Source organism: Achroia grisella, unplaced genomic scaffold, assembly GCF_030625045.1.
Source record: "Achroia grisella isolate CSIRO2021 unplaced genomic scaffold, CSIRO_AGI_Agris_v1 utg2172, whole genome shotgun sequence".
Lineage (NCBI taxonomy): Eukaryota > Metazoa > Arthropoda > Insecta > Lepidoptera > Pyralidae > Achroia > Achroia grisella.
The window spans coordinates 212,336-225,137 of record NW_026712718.1 but is presented as its reverse complement, the minus strand read 5'-3'; the positions used below and the strand labels follow the sequence as shown (position 1 = coordinate 225,137).

At 35.1% G+C, this 12,802-nt stretch overlaps 1 protein-coding gene across 1 annotated transcript in view; it reads right to left on the bottom strand.

Annotated features, from left to right (window-relative positions):
- LOC131842393 (potassium channel subfamily K member 15-like) overlaps window positions 1-12,188 on the bottom strand; it is a 48,554-nt gene extending 36,366 nt beyond the window's left edge. The window contains exon 1 of the mRNA XM_059190929.1: window positions 11,965-12,188. The gene's annotated coding sequence lies outside the window, so the exon portion shown is untranslated. The remainder of the gene's footprint in view (window positions 1-11,964) is intronic.
- Window positions 12,189-12,802: the final 614 nt, after the last annotated feature.

The window sequence follows — 12,802 nt, the reverse complement described above, 5'->3', positions numbered from 1 at the left end:
CATGTCGTAGTTACAGTCTAGGGAGCTGTGCGCTTCGTGTATAAAATGTAGTTGTGGGAGCGTTTTGGATGGCTTCCTAGATCGCCCCGTGTATAGGCATGTCGTAGTTACAGTCTAGGGAGCTGTGCGCTTCGTGTATAAAATGTAGTTGTGGGAGCGTTTTGGATGGCTTCCTAGATCGCCCCGTGTGTAGTAGGCATGTCGTAGTTACAGTCTAGGGAGATTCGCTTCGTGTGTATGGAAATTGGGATCGATTTCACAGCAGTGTGTCCCTCAAATAATTTCACCTTCACCACTACTATTTCGATATTGCGCCTGATTTCTGGGTTGTGTGAAGACCATTTTATTTCTGTTTTCTGGTAACTATCTATAGGTTTTATTAACTTTAGCAAGAATGGAATAAAATATGCTAAATTTGAGAGATGTCATATCGTGTCTAATTACTTATTTATTAATTTTATTCTTTAACTAGTTGTGTCCGCGGATTCAACCGCGTCGAATTTCAAATATAGCTTATGTGTTATTCTGATGTATAAGCTACGTAACTGTAAAGTTTCATCAATATCAGTAGTTTTTGTGTGAAACAGTAGCAAATATCCAAACTTAACTTAACTTAACTAAACTTTCGCATTTATAATATTATTAAGATGTATAACAAAAGTTAATAATCTATATCTGATGAGATAGCAGTGACATTACAGAGTACTGAGGTATACCTTACTTCCCTGGTATGGCAGACAATGATGGTCATGTGACGGGCAGTATATGATGACATGATATCTATAGTACAGTACATGTACATAGGTGTCGGTAGTTATTTATCATCTGCTAATCAATCTAGACCCCTCTGATTGATCCCACGTCCAATCCAAACGGGAATCGAAATTACGAGTACAACTGGCTGAGCCGAGCTCATTATATGATGACGTGATATCTGTGATACAGTACATACTTATGTAGTCGATGGTAGGCATTTATCATTCTAGTCCCCTCTGATCGATCCCCCGGCCAATTCGAACGGGGATCGAAATTACAACGGCCTGAGCCGAGGTTCAAAATCTTAGCGGTGCCTCAGACTAAGCCTTTCTAAGCCTTCAGCCGCTCCATAAGTCCTTCCTTTGGTTTGGAGTGCCATATGCACTCTGCCTATATCGTTCGGTGAAGCTGTAAAGGCCAGCTGGGGTCAATATATGCTATTCTAACGGTATACTAATCGACTATCTATTTAAAAGAGCAACACGCAAGTTTCTTATTCGTTCTTCTTGTGATGAGACAGCTTTCCGAATGAGCGGTAGATTGAAAAAATGTGATGACTATTCAAAAGTGTTTCAATGTAAGTTTATTTGAATAAATGATTTTCTATTCTATTCTATTACACTACCGAGGCTGTCAATGAAAGAAAAGAATAGTTCGGAAGAAAGAACATTCTAGAAGCATAAATAAAAAAAGTAGCCACGTTTTTGTTGGCACGTCCTTGCTACGCGTGTAGGTATGAGTACGTAATAACGTATTACGAAATTAGTGACGTAAGACATGCTAGAACAGTGTTTCTCAAAGTGGGGCCCACGCCCCATAGGGGGGCAAGTCGAAAATGGACTCGACATGAGTTTAATCTTTCGCGCCGGCCTATCATCATTACATAGTATAAGACAAAGTCGCTGTCGCTGTCTGTCCGTCCCTATGTATTCTTAAATCTTTAAAACTACGCAATGGATTTTGAAGCGGTTAATAAATAGAGTGATTCAAGAGGAAGGTTTATATGTATAATACATGTACACCCGGGCGAAGCCGGGGCGAGTAGCTAGCTTAGTATGATAGATTTCGGTGGCAAAGTTTAACGAAAAAAGCAAATTCTTAAATAATTATTTTATCGCGAAATTAAAATAACATGATCGACGTTCCGGATTGTATCTGGCGCAAAGGATTTCCCTAGCAAGTCAACGTGGAAATGCTGCGAGCGTTATGGGAACCTTTAAGCCGGGTACGATACGGGACAATCATAGCAATTAACTTTTAGGTGTTTTTTTTTTGTTTTTTTTTTTTTTTTTTATCTGTATTAATGTAATTAATTTTAGGTTTAAATAATAACATCGATTGTATCTTGTGGAATAATATATGAACTTAATAAATATGTTAATTAAATAATAAATTTATAAAAATCTATATTTAAAATTATTTGCAACTAGCTGACCCGCACAACTACGTCTGCGGCGCACTGGCTTTACATTTATCACTGTATTTTGCCCAATTTTTATAATATTTTTTTTAATATACCTGCGTTATTCTGATATAAGTTTTGTAAAGTTACATCATTATTTTGTAAAGTTATATGCTTGACCGCTAGACCTAGGTGGTCTAGCGGTCAAGCACACAGCTTTACGACCGATGGTCGCGGGTTCGATTACTCGCACGGCACAAACATTTGTATTCATGAGTATGATTGTTTGTATCGGTCTGGGTGTTTTCTATGTATAATATGTATGTATTTACAAAAAAAAATATACCCATAACACAAGCTCTAGCTAGCTTAACTTGGGTCTAGATGGCGCTGTGTGAATTGTCCTGAGATTATTATTATTATTATAATCCGTTCAGTAGTTTTTGCCTAAAGAGGAAAAAACATCCATTCATATTCACAAACTTTCGCATTTATAATGTAGTAAGAATTGAAATTCAGTTTTTGAAAATTTACTGATTGTGTATGATTAACAATTTCTCATTAAAACATATCATTTAAGTTTCTTAAGTAAACAATTTTTTTTTAATGTTAATAATTATTTATGTTACATACTATAGCTGAGAGGGAGGGGGCATAGGTATTTTAGAAAGGCTAAGGTGGGTCATAGCACAACAAAAGTTTCGGAAACACTGTTCTAGAAGCTATGTGTTTCTACATACATATACATATGTATGTTACGTTTCGTATTGTGTAGGTTTATGTGTATTTTTAACACATACAAACGGAACACCTGATGTAAGTGGTAACAGTATGTGCTACAAATATCAACAGCACTATGAGCGTCACATAATATTTAGGTTTATATTTCCAGGTAACTTTTAGTTCATACACTGTCCGCTAGATGGCGTTGTACAAAATATTAATGGCGCTATTCTGTTATGCAGTTTTTTTAAGTATTTCTAAGTTATTACGTCTTCACATTTAGTGATCTGTCCATACTGTGTGAATCTCAACGAGTGTGTGTGAGCGCGTGCGTGTACGAGTGTGTGTGTGTGTGTGTGTGTGTAGTATGTGTATAGTTTTGTGTCCGTACTACGGGAGTCACATGTAGAAGCATTATACCTGGTTCCACGATCATTAGGCATTGTATTATTCATTAGCTTATATGAGACCAGTTACAATATTCGCCCTTTCTACTTACATTGACGACCTCGGTGGTCTAACGGTCTAGCACACCGCTTTACGACTGATAGTCGCGGGTTCGATTCCTCGCACGGCACAAACATTTGTAGCAACAAAGCGACACGTGCAAAAATATTCGGGCCTTATATACCATTACACGTGTCGCTTTTAAGCGCAGCTGCATTTCTGATGTTACACGTGCCGTGCGATAAGGATTCTAGGAAGTGGATGGTGGCACGTGTAGAAATTGTGTTTCTACACGTTGTATTCATGGGTATGATTGTTTGTATCGGTCTGGGTATTTTCTGTGTATAATATGTATGTATTTACAGAAAAAAAAATCTATGTATTTGTATCAGTAATCTAGTACACATAACACAAGCTTTCGCTAGCTTAACTTTTATTCTGCTTAGTGTTGCCAGCAAAGTTTGAGGAAAACCCACCAGTTTTTTTAGGTATGTGGAATGGAGCACCCGCCCGCGCTAATGGTTTACGCTGGCGGGGCACCAGTGGAGGATGATGAAATGAGCATGAGGTCAGGTTAGTTAGCACATCGTGACAAATTCACCAGGAATTTGTTACGATGGTTTCCAGGGGGTACCGCGTGACCTCACGGCGGCAGACGCGGGGGCGGCTGCCGTCACCTAAGGAGGGTGAGGCTGGGAGTAGGCGCGCGTGGTGTCCGCGCGCGCCACTCGAGGAGGAGGCTGCAGAGCCTGCGCTGCCGGGGTCGCGGTGGACTGCTATGTCGATCCCGTGACCCTGGCGCTAGCAGCGAGCGGAGGACACCAAGGGGTTTTAGCCGGTAGGAGTCCGGCAGTACCCACACGCTTCCCCCGGGGCGTGCGGGTCTCCATGACGGAATTCCCCTTGTAAAAAAAAAAAGGGGGTACCGCGTGAAGGTCAACCTGGCATGGTTTGTTAGAAATGTGGACTGTTGACTCTCAGGACAATTCACGCAGCGTCATCTAAAGCTGTGTGAATTGTCCTGAGATTATTATTATTATATTATTATTTCGTGTCAATAACGAAATTGTTAAGAGGACTATTACAAAATGATGCTGATGATGATACAACTTTAGGTCGCATGGATTTACGCACACACACACAGTAATACACGCACACAGACGCAAATAACCGTGTAGCGCAATCGGTGTGGATTTAGTATGAACCATTTTGATCCTTGTAATATTTTAATTTATAATGTGATAGATCGTACGCCAACCTCCTAATGATAGCCCAAAGAACACAATAAAATTATTATTAACATAATGGAAGTTTTTACTAAGGTAATACTTTGTGTTGGATTACAAATCCTTATGAAGTAATAAATAAAATAGAAAGTGGACTGTATTTATTGAAAATAATAATAATGATAATAATAATCTCAGGACAATTCACACAGCGCCATCTAGACCCAAGTTAAGCTAGCTAAAGCTTGTGTTATGGGCACTAGACAACTGATACAAATATATAGATATTTTTTTTTCGTAAATACATACATAGAAAATACCTCGCACACACACAGTAATACACGCACACAGACGCAAATAAACGTGTAGCGCAATCGGTGTGGATTTAGTATGAACCATTTTGATCCTTGTAATATTTTTATTAATAATGTGATATGGTTTTACTTAACTGAGTAACTAACGTACTTATTGGATTTTTTATATAACAGTCATATATCTTAATTATCAAAGTAATGACCATATTTTTTTATTATATTATTCCTAGAGGGTTGATGTCAGGATGCTGGCCGATTGTACAACTAAAATCCAAAACCTTAAGTAATATGAGTATAATTAATTATTAGTACAAATAATTGGGATAAGGACAGGAAGATGAAATTACTATAACATAAATTTACTAATTAATTCTTCTTATATATTAATTAAATTTATTTATTAATAACTACAAGATAATTTATTATAAAGTAATCGTCTCTCATGGTATGGACATGTAATGCGTAGGAACGACTATAATATTTTAAGAAAGGTGTTACAAATGAATGTGGATGGTTATAAAGGCAGAGGAAGGCCGAAAAAGAGATGGATGGACTGTGTGAAAGATGATATGGTAAGAAAGGAAGTAAATAACGCGATGACTGCGAACAGGGATGAATGGAAGCGAAAAACATTACGCCGACCACAAATAAATGGGATAAGGAAGAAGCAGATGATGAATTTATTATAAGAGTCGGATACATTATTGCCATATTCACTTGTTCTAAATATTAAACTTAGTCTCTCTCAACGGTAATCGAGTAATGCATTTGCAGTTATAAAATCCCTTTCTTAACATATCCTATTAATGATGAATTTATTAACGCGTCTACAAACTGACGTTTCAATATTTATTTATCACGTGCAGACATCAGAAAATCATTTAGCTTACATTGTTTATATTTCAGCTATTTGATATCTATATCATCAGTTACACCGAACATATGTCTGTTCATGTCATAAATAATATCACTATTTGTTGAATGTTAAAAAAATGCAGTTGATTTTCTTGTCAGTACTTTCAATTGAATCTGTACTGGACGGTACTGTTGTACTGGACGGACGGTAGAGTAATATTAATAATACAAAATATTTAAAGTTAATATGTAGCTAAAATGTTTTACATGATTAAATTCATTTTGACTTTGTTTTATATTAAGTAGTAATAATGACATACAATTTAGTAAATAGGACATGTATTAGGGATGATCAACACGGGGCCCGCGGGGCGATTGTGGCCCGTTAAACATGTTTAGGCGGCCCGCAAAGCAATTTTATAATTTTAAATTCATTCTTCTTATCAATATATATTTTTTAATTCTTCTTTATTTAAGTATAATAAAATCAATACAAATAGATATACATCTAAGTGTACACAAAACATATTTTTTAGCGTTACACAGACAATAAGTCTTTTTAAACATATAACAGTTCGTTCGAAGCCTTTTGTTTTTTTTTTACTTTCGAAAAAAAAAACGTAAGGTATAATAAAAAGGTATAGTAAAAATATGTTTGTACGATTTGATAGATATTACCTACATAATACAACAATGAAACATAAATAATATACAACCAGTTTTAGAGGTACAATAACATTAATTTTGCTTGAGTCATGTCACGAATTAGCGATTTGAGGGTAGAAGTGTAATGTTTATTACTGTATACATCGAATGCAAAGTGAGACCGGTCCGGTTCTTACGCACTATTCACACTTCATTATTATTCACTATTCTTATGTGAAATGTGAATACTATAACCATCAGATGGCAATTGTGAGTAGCTATGACGTGGTCTGGTGTTTTGAGTAGTCATGCTCACTAAAATGTCCAGACTTGTGGCGGCGTGGTGGGCCGGGTCATTGGGCTCCCTAAAATATGGTCGAGCGCAGTGGTGGCTGGCTCATCCGTTATACTCGTGAACGGGTGCTGCTTGTGTGGACTGGTCTGCTCTAATCACTATGACTTATTTTCTCTTATTAATTGTTTAACCAGTTGTTGCATATTGAATGTTTTTTCTATTTTATTATTTCATTGAATTAGTGCTAATCGGTGGTTTGTATTCACACACTTAAACTTAAATTGTAAGTAAGAATAAATTATTTAAAAGAGCAACACACAAGTTTCTTGCTTGTTCTTCTTGTGATGAGACAGCATTCCGAATGAGCGGTAGATTAAAAAAAAATGTTATGACTATTCAAAAGTGCTTCAATGTAAGTTTCTTTGAATAAATGATTTTCTATTCTATTCTATTCTATTCATTAAGTAAATAGTGATGGGGTAAGCGATTGGACGGTATGGTAAGTTGTGCAATCGAGTTTTTCCTATTGCTGAGACCAGAAGATTGGGATGTTTTGGATTTTTGTTCAGATAAAATCTTTTAGATATAGATAAGATATATTTTTTAATAAATGGAATATTAATGTTGTAATGTAATTTCTTTAAATTACACTTAAGTATTAAAAGCTGTTTTGATGGCTTTATTTTGTATAACTTGGAGTTTATTATAATTTGTATCAATATATTGTGATAAAAATAATTCTAAAAGATTGCTTGGAAGACAACGGTATTTAGCAATAAGGCCGCCCATTAATAATAATAATAATAATAATAATCTCAGGACAATTCACACAGCGCCATCTAGACCCAAGTTAAGCTACCTAAAGCTTGTGTTATGGGTACTAGATTACTGATATAAATACATAGATAATTTTTTTTTTCGTAAATACATACATATAAAATACCCAGACCGATACAAACAATCATACTCATGAATACAAATGTTTGTGCCGTGCGAGGAATCGAACCCGCGACCATCGGACGTCAAGCGGTGTGCTAGACCGCCATACCACCGAGGTCGTCAAATTAATAATTACTATATTGTATTTTTTTATTTGGTGTACATATTAATTGATAAAATTATTTTCTTCCTGTGATAGAAACAATAGTTTTTTTATTAATTTCAATATAACTATAATGTAATGGTAGTACGAGAACATATAATACTGAACGGAAACAATTTTTTTTGACGAGTCTTTTTGTCTGACACACTTATAGCGACTTGTTCAATCATGAAATACGAAAGTTTGCATTAAAATTTATATTTTTTCTTGTAATATTTATTATAAATAATGTTTTTGTACATTATTACTAGGTATTGCTAGTTGCTACATATGCGGCCCACCAAGAATATTTGAAATCTAAATTGGCCCATTGATTAAAAAGTGTTGTAACTGGCTGATCAGATATGTATTTTATATAACCACATTGTGGAATCACCTTCCAGCAATGGTATTTCCGAACCGATACGATATTGAAACCTTCAAGAAAAGAGCTTATTCCTTTTTAAAAGGCCGACAACGTACTTGCAATTCCCCTGGTGTTGCGGGTGCTCATGGGCGGCAGTAGTCACTTACCATCAGGTGAGCCGCATGCTCGTTTGTTATATATCTCCTGTGTTATAAAAAAAAAATTATTCTAAATTTTTATTTGAATTTATAGTTCTTTTATATTACATTCTTGTTTTTGATACTTCACTTCCTTCTTTCTATTCCTAATTGTCAGTAGTCTATATTAATATATTTTCTCCGTTTATTTAGTCTTTCTTATTACTACAACAAAATGGTTGCCTAGCCCTGACATATATGTATACATTTTGAGCTTCTCCGTTTATTTAGTCTTTCTTATTACTACAACAAAATGGTTGCCTAGCCCTGACATATATGTATACATTTTGAGCGATTTCATCATGATATGTGCCTTCCGCTTCTCATTAATATATTTTTACTACATATGTTTCCACTATTTCTATGATGTTTCATAATTTCAGTGGTGAAAGAAATATGACGGCAATAAATAGCTGTTCCCGCGACTTTGTCCGCGTGGATATTTACTTTATTTTTCTAAAATAGAAATAGCCTAAGTTACTCCTTGTTACATCAGCTACCTGCCAAAAAAGTCCCGTCAAAATCGGTCGAGCTGTTTCAGAGATTAGCCGGAACAAACAGACAGACAGACAGACAAAAATTGTAAAAAATGTTATTTTGGTGTATGTACTGTATCTATATTCATATGCAGGTAGTAAAAAACGGTTATTCCAATATTACAAACAGACACTCCAATTTTATTTATATGTATAGATTTGTGAACGAACTAGTGACGTGCCCCAACTTTACACTAGTTAATATGTCATAGACAGATCTCTGTAACTAAATTAATTCACCTTACTTTTCCATACTTCCTTACTAATATTAGAAACTAGCTACTTGCCCCGGCTTCGCACGGGTGTACATGTATTATACATATAAACCTTCCTCTTGAATCAATATGTATTTAAAAAAAACCGCTTCAAAATCCGTTGCGTTGTTTTAAAGATTTAAGCATACATAGGGACGGACAGATAGCGACAGCGACTTTGTTTTATACTATGTAATGAAATTATTCGAAAGTATTTGTAGAAATGTGTAAGTTATATTCATTTCCGGGTTTCCCAATATAATTTTTTGTTGGATTACTTCCTACCGACTTTAAAAAGGAATAAGCTCTTTTCTTGAAGGTTTCAATATCGTATCGGAAATACCATTGCCGGAAGGTGATTCCACAATGTGGTTGTGCATGGCAAAAAGTTTCTAGAAAACCGCAATGTGGAGGACCGCCATTCATCCAGATGATCAGGATGGTATTATTATATATATTCTGGCGGGTGGTACGGTGGTGAAACTTAGCAGCTGGTATTAATCCGAACAATTCCTCAGAACACTCCCCGTGATATATGCGGTAGAAAATGCACAGAGATGCAATTTAGTAGATTTAAAGAAGCATATAAGCATACATAGGGACAGACAGCGACAGCGACTTTGTTTTATACTATGTAATGTATATTAGTCAGATATAGGTACGTACAAAAAGTTACGTCGAGGTCTATTAAAGTTGAGTTTGAAATATAAATTTAAACGTATGTATAGTTTTTTAGGGTCATCCAGATTTGAACTTCCGACCTCGAATTGTAGTCGAAATTTCGTGGTGAATTACTCCACCACAACATTCTCATTACAAACTAAACTTTTTTTGTTTTTATTTTACTTTGAGATTCTTTTTTTCTACTTTGGGAAGACCTCCCCTCTCCAGGGGTAACAAGCGGGTACTACCGGACTCCTACCGGCTAAAACCCCAAGGAGGCGTAGGTACCTCTACAGCATATTGCAGGAGCTACTGGTGAGCACGAGCTTTCTTCCGAAGCTCCAACGGCGGGGTTACAATCTTTTTTTTATTACAAAACTGCTTTAACTGTTATTACGGACAAGTAATTAACAACTAATAATAATAAAATAAATAATAATAATTATTATTAATAATAATAATAATAATAATAATAATTGAAAGCTACGAAAATAGTAAAAGATCAAAACACATAGATATTAAAGCTCATTACGTAAAAGATATTATTGCTAAGAAAATAATTAATATATATGTAGAAAGTAACAACAATATTTCCGATGTATTTACTAAAGCTCTATCTTTAAACCAACATTCTTATTTAACTTTTAAAATGAATATAATGTAAACTCGACTTCTATTGTATTGTGTAAATTTCAATTTAAGATTAGTGTTGTTACACCATTTATCGATATTATATACGGTGATGTTCGATATATGACATGTATGTATGTATGATGTTCGATGTATGATGTTCGTATGTACATACGAACGTATGTATCATAGTAACAATTTCAAATTTACTAGATTAGAAATTGACGGGGGATGTTGGACATAAAACTCCTTTGTTATATTGACATATATTATTTGTATATAAAAAGAGAAAGCATATTAATAAAAAGACAACTGCGACTAAAATGGTGTTTCCTTATTTGGCCTCTGCATAAATAAAATCCGAGGGAGATGAGAATTTGTTTTAAGTGTTAAGGTTCACATCGATATTTTCGAAAAATCTGATATTTTATATTAAAAGAAGGTAGTTTCATTATTACTCGGTATCGTTAAACTAGTTGCATATAACCCCCACTCATAGCTTCTCTGTATAAAAGGGAGGGTTTTTGCGCCCCTCCGATCGATCCCCCGTCCAATTCAAACGGGGATCGAAATTACGACGGCCTGAGCCGAGGTTCGAACCCCTAGCGGTGCACTCAGACTAAAGTCGTATCCGTCAGGCGGGAGTTGGCCTTCAGCCGCTCCATAAGTCCTTCCGCGGGTTTGGAGTGCCATCTGCATTCGTCTATCGTCCGGTGAAGCTGTAAAGGCCAGCTGCGGCCAACAGCATTAGAGTAGTCCGAAAAAAAAAAAAAAAGGCCGCGGGATTCGGTCTTTGAGCACAAGATGTGCTGGTTGTATTTTAATTGCTAAAGTGAATTGTGTTAGAGACATAGTAAATTAATGTTATATAGTTGTTATTTTATTATAATACATACTTTTACTAGTACATAGAGTTGATATATCTAACATAAGTAAAAATAATAAAAAAACAACAAATCTTCATGAAAATTTCGGTTAATTATTCTACGTACACCGGCAAAGGTAACTAGGAAAAATAATATTTTAATGCGTCAGTTATATGTTAATCGTTTACACCATTATATTAGATACTTTTTTAGAGTTTAACTTTATATTTCTAAAATAAAAGTAGCCTAAGTTACTCCTTATTACATCAGCTACCTGCCAATAAAAGTCCCGTCAAAATCAGTCCAGCCGTTTCAGAGATTAGCAGAAACAAAACAGATAGAGAGACAGAAAAACATTGTAAAAAATGTTATTTTGGTGTATGTACCGTATTTATATTCATATGCACATGCATATGAATATAAATGCAGTACATTATTCATTACTACATAGTAAAAAACGGTCATTTCAATATTACAAACAGACACACCAATTTTATTTATATGTATAGATACCATAGGATAGGACATGGTTATATACCTCTATACTTAAATTAATATTACCCATATAATGTGAACAAAGTCGGGTGCAAAAGCTGGTTAAATACTAAAAAATAACCTGTACATTTAGTTACAATAAATTGATTTATGATAACCTAACTTTATTACACTATTTCGGTTAACTATTACATATAAAAAAACAAACTTACATTTACATCCAACACACAATTCAGTTTAATTTTCCAAAATCCCTATATGACCACAGAGTATAAATGTTAACATATTGACACACAGATATCACTAAGAGTTCACTTCTCACTAAAAATACGTTTATCCTAGCAACATATGATAGTGGATGATAAGAAATGTATAGTTTTAGTATCCGATTTGACGGGATATCGTGAAAAAAGACAGGAAATGTGCAACTGATGGTTGGGCGCACGATTGACTGCTCTAACCGGAGTTGGTTTATATTCAATCATAGATTAAAATTGGCAGATGGGTCTGGTAGGCACAATACTGCATATTGCAGCTTACATGCCAGTGTAAGACTACTAATATCTGAAAATTGAGAGTCAGAGTCAATACTGTTATCTTTTTAATGAAAAGACGGTTACACAGATAATTTATGATTTAACTAGGAGTACCCGCGGGTTCATCGGTGTTAAATTGCAATAAAAACTATGTGTTATTCTGATGCATAAGCTATATTACCGTAGTTTCATCAAAAAGTTTTTGCGTGAAATTATTACTAGCTTTTGCCCGCGGCTTCGCTCGCGTTAATATATCACCTTAGGGGTGAAATTTATCAAAATCCTTTCTTAGTGATGCCTACGTCATAACATCTACCTGCATGCCAAATTTCAGCCCGATCGGTCCAGTGGTTTTGGCTGTGCGTTGATAGATCACTATGTCAGTCACCTGTGAGTTATATATATTTAGATTAAGATAAGATTAACAAATATAACAAAAATAACAATCGTTACTTCCCTTCAACTGCTTGTTGTCACTCACAATAAGGAATTTTATTCGTGATAGATATACTGA